Genomic DNA, 8,217 nt, shown 5'->3' on the forward strand with positions numbered 1-8,217 from the left:
GGGGTATTTTTGGGGCGGTTTTGGGGTCATTTTTGGGGTCACTTTTGGGGCATTTTTGGGGGTATTTTGGGATATTTTGGGGGTGATTTTTGGGGTGCTTTGGGGGAATTTTAGGGGATATTTTTGGGTTATTTTTGGGATGTTTTGAGATCATTTTTGGGGTGGTTTTGGGGCATTTTTTTGGGGCATTTTTGGGGCATTTTTGGGGGTGATTTTGGGATGATTTTGGGATATTTTTGGGGTAATTTTGGGATATTTTTGGGGATATTTTTAGGGCACTTTTGGGGTGGTTTTGGGATATTTTTGGGGTAATTTTTGGGTTATTTTGGGATATTTTTGAGGTATTTTTGGGTCATTTTTGGGGTATTTTTGGGGTGTTTTGGGGTTACCTTGCAGCCCCCGCTGGATCTCCCGGGTCAGGTCCTGGATTTCATCCCGGAGCTGCTGCAGCTCCTCCTGCAGCTCTGGAGACCCAAAATCGCCCAAATTTCACCCAAAATTCTCATTAAAAATGGAATTAAATCCACCCAGACCCAGCCCGGATCCTCCTGCAGCTCTGGAGACCCAAAAATGCCCAAATTTCACCCAAAATTCTCATTAAAAATGGAATTAAATCCACCCAGACCCAGCCCAGCTCCTCCTGCAGCTCTGGAGACCCAAAAATGCCCAAATTTCACCCAAAAATTTAATTTAAAATGGAATTAAAACCATCCAGACCCAGCCCGGATGCTCCTGCAGCTCTGGAGACCCAAAAATGCCCAAATTTCACCCAAAAATTCACCCAAAAAATTCACCTGAAATTGACACCAAAATTCGCCCCAAAAATGGGCAAAATTCCCCCAAAATTCCCAGAAATTGACCCAAAAATTCCACCAAAAAATGCCCAAATTTCGCCCAAAATTTGCACAAAATTTGCCCAAAAAATGCTCAAAATTCCCCAAAATTTCACCCCAAAATTCCCCCAAAAAAGCCAAAAAAATCCCTCAAAATTCCAGCACAATTTCCCCAAAATTTTCACCAAAATATCCCAAAAAATCTCCCAAGAATTCCCCGAAAAAAAAAAACTCAAAATTCACCCAAAAAGGCCCAAAATCCCCTCCCAAATTTCCCAAAATCCCCCAAAATTTCACAAAAATCTTCCCAGGATTTTCCCCAAAATTCCCCTGAAATTCCCCCAAAATTTCACCTATTTGCTCCAAAACCGCCCAAAACTCCCCCAAAATTTCACCTAAAACTTGCTCAAAATTCACTCAAAATTCCCAAAAAATTCACCCAAAATTGCCCAAAAATTCCACAAAATTCCCCCAAAAAGTCTCCAAAATTTTGTCCAAAATTGCCCCAAAAATCACCCAGAATTCCCCAAAATTCACCCCAAAAATGTCCCAAATTTACCCAAAATTCCCCCAAAATTCACCCCCAAAATCCAAAAAAATCCCCCCAAAAATTCCTCCAAAAAATTCCTCCAAATTTCCCCAAATTTCCCCAAAAATTCCCCCAAAATTTTACACAAAATCCCCCCAAAATTTTCCCAAATTCCTCCCAAATTTCACAAGAATTTCTCCAAAATTTCACCCAGAACCGACCCAAAAATTCCCCAAAATTCACCCCCAAAATTCCTAAAAAAATCCCAAAAAATGCTCCCAAAAAATCCTTCAAATTTCCCAAAATTTCCCCAAAATTTCACCCAAAATTCCCCAAATCCTCCAAAATTTTTCCCCAAATTCCTCCCAAATTCCACCCAAATTTCACCAAAAATTCCCCCCAAATTGCCCCAAATTTCCCAAAATTCACCCAAAATCTTCCCAAATTCCTCCAAAATTTCACCCAAATTTCAGCCAAAATTGCCCCAAATTTCCCAAAATTTTCTCCAAAATTTCTCCAAATCCACCCGAAACTTCCTGAAATTCCTCCAAAATTTCACCCAAAATTGCCCCAAATTTCCCCAAAATTTTACCCAAAACTGCCCCGAATTTTCCCCAAATTCCCCCAAAACTGCCCCGAATTTCCCAAAATTTCACCCCAAATTTCACCCCGAATTGTCCAAAATTTCCTCAAATTCCTCCCAAAATTCCCCCAAAATTGTCCCAAGTTTCCTAAAATTTCACCCAAATTTCACCCAAAATCTCCCCCAAAATTGCCCCAAATTCCCCCCAAATTTCCCCCAAATTTCTCAAAATCCACCCAAAATTTCCCCAAATCCACCCAAAATTTCCCCAAAATTTCCCCAAATTCCTCCAAAATTTCACCCAAAATTGCCCTGAATTTTTCCCAAATCCACCCAAAATTTCACCCAAAATTTCCCCAAATTACCCCAAAATCCACCCAAAATTTTCCCACATTCCACCCAAATTTCCCCCAAAATTGCCCCAAATTTCCCCAAATCCATCCAAAATTTCCTGAAATTTTACCCAAAATTTCACCCAAAATTCCCCAAAATTTCACCCAAAGTTGCCCCAAAATTGTCCGAAGTTTCCCAAAATTTCACCCCAAATTTCCCAAAATTTCCACAAATTTTCCCAAAATTTTCCCCAAATTCTCCCAAATTCCTCCCAAATTTCACCCAAAATTCCTCAAATTTTCCCAAACTCCTCCAAAATTTCACCCAAAATTTCCCCAAAAATTCACCCAAAACTTCCCCAAACGCCTCCAAAATTCCACCCAAAATTTCCCCAAATTTCCCCCAAATTTCACCCAAAATTGCCCCGAATTTTCCCCAAATTCTCCCAAATTTTGCCCAAAATCCCCGAATTTCCCGAATTTTCCCAAATTCCCGGATTTTCCCCCCAATTTTCCCGCCGTGGGTCTCACCCGGTGGGGGGAGGGGCGTTCCCAGCGCTCGCTCCTGGAGCCGCTCCAGCTCCGCCGCCCGCAGCGACAGCGCCCCCAGCGCCCGCCGCACGCACCGCGCCTGTCGCGACATATCGCGATATCAACGCCTCATATCGCGATAGGGGGGGTCATACAGCGACAGCGCCCCCAGCGCCCGCCGCACGCACCGCGCCTGTCGCGACATATCGCGATATCAACGGCTTATATCGCGATAGGGGGGGGTTACACAGCGACAGCGCCCCCAGCGCCCGCCGCACGCACCGCGCCTGTCGCGACATATCGCGATATCAAAGGGGTTATATCGCGATAGGGGGGGTCATACAGCGACAGCGCCCCCAGCGCCCGCCGCACGCACCGCGCCTGTCGCGATAGGAACGGCTTATATCGCGATATGGGGGGTTTCTACTGGGACAGCGCCCCCAGCACGTCCCATGCCTGTCGCGATATATCGCGATATGAACGGTTATATCGCGATAGAAACGGCTGATGTCGCCATAGGAGCAGTTTATATCGCGACAGAAACAGCTTCTATCGCGCTCATATCGCGACAGGAGACAACAAACAGCGACGCGAACGGGTCATGTCGCGATATCGGCGAGGCCTATCACAACAGCACCCCTGCATGTCGTGACACGGGCGGCGTATATCGCGATAGGAACACGTCCTATCGTGACAGCGGCCGCTCGTGTCGCGATAGGAACGGGTCACGCCCTTGTACGAGCGGCTCCTATCGGGATAGGGGGCGATAAAGCTCAGCATGAACGGGCCATGTCGCAATACGGGAGGTTATATCGCGATACGGGCGGGTTCTATCGTGATACGGGCAGGTTCTATCGTGACAGGAGGGGTTATATCACGATACAGAGAAGTCATATCGCGATATGGAGAGGTTCTATTGCGACAGGAGTGTTTATATCGCGATACAGAGGGGTTATATCGCGATAGCAATGGGCTGCGGGGCGATAGAAAAGGGCGATGTCGCGATACCGACGGCTTCTATCGCGACACAGAGGGATTATATCGCGATACGGGCAGGTTCTATTGCAACAGGAGGGGTTATATTGCGATACAGAGGAGTTATATCGCGATACGGATGAGGTTATATCGCGATACAGGGGGTTTATATCACGATACAGAGGGGTTATATCGCGATACAGAGGTGTTATATCGCAATACGGGCGGGTCATATCACGACAGGAGGGTTTATATTGCAATACAGAATGGTTATATCGCAATACGGACGGGTTCTATCACGACAGGAGCGGTTATATCGTGATACAGAGGAGTTCTATCGCGATATGGACAAGTTATATCGTGACAGGAGCAGTTATATCGCGATACAGAGGAGTTCTATCGCGATATGGACAAGTTATATCGTGACAGGAGCAGTTATATCGCGATACAGAGGGGTTATATCACGATAGCAGTGGGCTGCAGGGCGATAGAAACGGGCGACGTCGTGATACGGAGCGGCTCTATCGTGATACAGAGAGATTATATCGCGATACAAAGGGTTTATATCGCGATACAGAGCAGTTATATTATGATAGGGGGGGTTCTATCATGACAAGAGGGGTTATATCGCGACACGGAAGCGGTTATATCGCGATACAGAGGAGTTATATCGCGATATGGGCGGGTTCTATTGCAACAGGAGGCGTTATACCGTGACACAGAATGGTTATATCGCGATATGAATGGGTTCTATCGTGACAGGAGGGGTTATATCACGATATGGAGAGGTTCTATTGCGACAGGAGTGTTTATATCGCGATACAGAGGGGTTCTATCGCGATACGGGCGGGTTCTATAGCGACAGGAGGGGCTATATCGCGACACAGAAGGGTTTATATCGCGATACAGAATGGTTCTATCGCGATACGGACGGGTTCTATCACGACAGGAGGGTGTATATTGTGATACAGAGGGGTTATATCACAATACGGGCGGGTTATATCGCAATACTGAGGGGCTATATCGCAATACAGAGGGGTTATATCGCAATACAGAGGGGTTATATCGCGATACAGAGGGGTTCTATCGCGACAGGAGGGGTTCTATCGCGATATGGACAGGTTCTATTGTGACAGGAGTTATATCGCAACAGGAGGGGCTATATCGCGATACAGAGGAGCTATATCGCGACACGGAAGGGGTTATATCGCGACACGGAAGGGGTTATATCGCGATACGGGCGGGTTCTATCGTGACAGGAGGGGTTCTATCGCGATACAGAGGGGTTATATCGCGATAGTGCCGGGCTGCGGGGCGATAGAAACGGGTGATGTCGCGATACGGGAGTTTATATCGCGATACAGGCAGGTTCTATCGCGACAGGAGGGGTTAGATCGCGATACAGAGGAGTTATATCGCAACACAGAGGTGTTATATCGCGATACAGGCGGGTCATATCGTGACAGGAGGGATTATATTGTGACACGGAAGGGGTTATATCGTGATACAGAGGGGTTCTATCGCGATATGGACGGGTTCTATCGTGACAGGAGGGGCTATATCGCAATACAGAGGAGCTATATCACGATAGGAGGGGCTATATCGCGATACAGAGGGGTTATATCGCGATACGGACGGGGTTATATCACGATACAGGCAGGTTATATCGCGACACGGAAGGGGTTATATCGCGATATGGACGGGTTCTATTGTGACAGAAGGGGTTCTATCGCGATACAGAGGAGTTCTATCACGACACAGAAGGGTTTATATCGCGATACAGGCGGGTTATATCGCGATAGGGAGCGGCTCTATCGCGATACGGGGGACGCGTCGCGACGCCGGAATGCAAACGAGATGCAAACGAGATGCAAAGAAGGGGGCGGGACCCACCTGGGCCAGGGCGGGGTCCTGGGGGCCGAGGAGCCGCCCCTCCCCCCCCGGCCCCTCCCCCGACGAGTCCGAGTCCGAGCCCTGGGGGGGGAAAAAATCCCAAATTTGGGGGGAAACGGCCAAAAATGGGGAAAAAAATCCCCAAAAATCCCAAAGTTGGGGAAAAAAAATCCCAAAAAATCCCAAAATTGGGAAAATCCGACCCAGATTTGGCGGAAAAAGGAGAAATTTGGGTAAAAAATCCCAAAAATCGGGAAAAAAATCCCCAAAAATCCCAAAATTGGGAAAATCCGACCCAGATTTGGGGGGAAAAGGAGAAATTTGGGTGAAAAATCCCAAAAAACGGGAAAAAAATCCCCAAAAATCCCAAAATTGGGGAAAAAATTCCCAAAAAAATCCCAAAATCGGGAAAATCCGACCCAGATTTGGGGGAAAAAGGAGAAATTTGGGGGGAAAAATCCCAAATTTGGGGGGAAAAGGCCAAAAATCAGGAAAAAAATCCCCAAAAATCCCAAAATTGTGGAAAAAAATCCCAAATTTGGGGAAAACCGACCCCGATTTGGGTTAAAAAATCCCAAATTTGGGGGAGAAAGGCCAAAAATCTGGAAAAAATCCCAAAAAATCCCAAAATTGGGAAAATCTGACCCAGATTTGGGGTGAAAAGAAGAAATTTTGGGAAATTTTCAGGGGGAAAATCCCAAATTTGGAGGGAATACCCCAAAATTTGGCCAAAAAATCCCAAAATTGGGAAAATCCGACCCAAATCTGGGGGGAAAAATCCAAAATTCGGGAAAAAATCCCAAAATTGGGAAAAACCGACCCTGATTTGGGGTGAAAAATCCAAAATTTGGGTAAAAATTCCTAAATTTGGGAAAACCGACCCGGACTTGGGGGGATAAAGGAGAAAATTGGGGGCAATTTCGGGGGAAATTCCCAAATTTGGGAAATTTGGGGGGAAAAATCCCAAATTTGGGCGAAAAATTCCCAAATTGGGGTGAAAAAATCCCAAAATTGGGAAAATGTGACCCAGATCTGGGGTAAAAAAGAAGAAATTAGGGGAAAAAAATCCAAAATTTGGGGAAAAATCCCAAAATTGGGAAAATCTGACCCCGGTTTGGGGTGAAAAAGGAGAAATTTGGGGGGAAAAATCCCAAATTTGGGGGGAAAAGGCCAAAAATCGGGAAAAAAATCCCAAAATTGGGAAAATCTGACCCCGATTTGGGGGGAAAAAATCCCAAATTTGGGGGGAAAAAGAGGAAATTGGGGAAAAATTTAGGGGAAAAAACCTAAATTTGGGGGGAAAACCCCAAAATTTGGGAAAAAACCCGCAAAATTTGGGAAAAAATCCCAAAATTTGGGTTAAAAAATCCCAGATTCAGGAAAAAAATCCCAAATTTGGGGGGAAAAATCCAAAATTCGGGGAAAAAATCTCAAAATTGGGAAAATCCGACCGAGATCTGGGGGGAAAAGGAGAAATTGGGGGAAAAAAATCCAAAATTTGGGAAAAAATCCCAAAATTGGGTTAAAAAAATCCCAGATTTGGGAAAATCCGACCCTGATTTGGGGGGAAAAATCCAAAATTTGGGAAAAAAATCCAAAATTTGGGAAAAAATTCCAAAGTCAGGTTAAAAAATCACAAATTTGGGTAAAAAATTCCCAGATTTAGGAAAATCGAGCCGGATTTGGGGAGAAAAATCCAAAATTTGGGAAAAAAATCCCAAATTTCGGTAAAAAAGTTCCCAGATTCAGAAAAAAATCCCAAATTTGGGGGAAAAACCCAAAATTTGGGAAAAAAATCTCAAATCAGGTTAAAAACTCCCAAATTTGGCTTAAGAAATCCAAAATTTGAGAAAATTCGAGCCGGATTTGGGGTGAAAAAGGAAAAATTTGGGGAAAATTTTGGGAAAAAATCCCAAATTTGGGCTAAAAAATTCCCAATTTTCCCCATTTTTGGGCTCTTTTCCCATTTTTTTGATCTTTTCCCCCATTTTTCCTCTTTTCCCCCCATTTTCCACCTCCCCGATGCCGATTTTGGGCTCCTTTCCCTCATTTTTTGACACTTTTCCCTCATTTTCGTCTCTTTTTTCCCGTTTTTGGGGTTTTTTCCCCATTTTTCCTCCTCTCCGCCATTTTTTTGGGCCTTTTCCCCATTTCTCGCCTCTTTTTTCCCATTTTCCGCCTCTTTATCCCCAACTCCGGGCACTTCTCCCCCATTTTCGGGCACCCCGGTTCCGATTTTCGGGTCCTTTTCCCGTTTTTTTGCCTCTTTTGCCCGATTTTGGCCGTTTTTGCCCCATTTTTTGGCCTCTCGCCTGATGCAGTTCCCGCGTCCGGTCCCTCATGGCGGCGCAACCGGAAGTGGCCGCGCCGCGCATGCGCAGAAACCGCGGGCGAAACCACCGAGACGGCGCCGCTCTGGCCGCCAAAACCATAGAGAGGCCTTGAAGTCCTCCAACACCATAGAGACGAGCCGGAAGTCCTCCAATACCATAGAGAGAAACCGGAAGTCATCCAAAACCATAGAGACGAGCCGGAAGTTGC

General features: G+C 45.7%; 1 long non-coding RNA gene across 1 annotated transcript; it reads right to left on the minus strand.

Annotated features, from left to right (window-relative positions):
- Nucleotides 1-389: 389 nt before the first annotated feature.
- LOC311164689 lies at nucleotides 390-8,023 on the minus strand. Its single transcript, XR_014616877.1, has 4 exons — nucleotides 7,989-8,023; nucleotides 5,677-5,757; nucleotides 2,809-2,908; nucleotides 390-464 (listed from the first exon to the last, which is right to left on the minus strand). It is a non-coding gene; the product is annotated as an uncharacterized lncRNA (long non-coding RNA).
- Nucleotides 8,024-8,217: the final 194 nt, after the last annotated feature.

Source organism: Fringilla coelebs (genome assembly GCF_963513975.1).
Source record: "Fringilla coelebs genome assembly, chromosome: 35".
In the NCBI taxonomy this organism is placed as follows: Eukaryota; Metazoa; Chordata; class Aves; order Passeriformes; family Fringillidae; genus Fringilla; species Fringilla coelebs.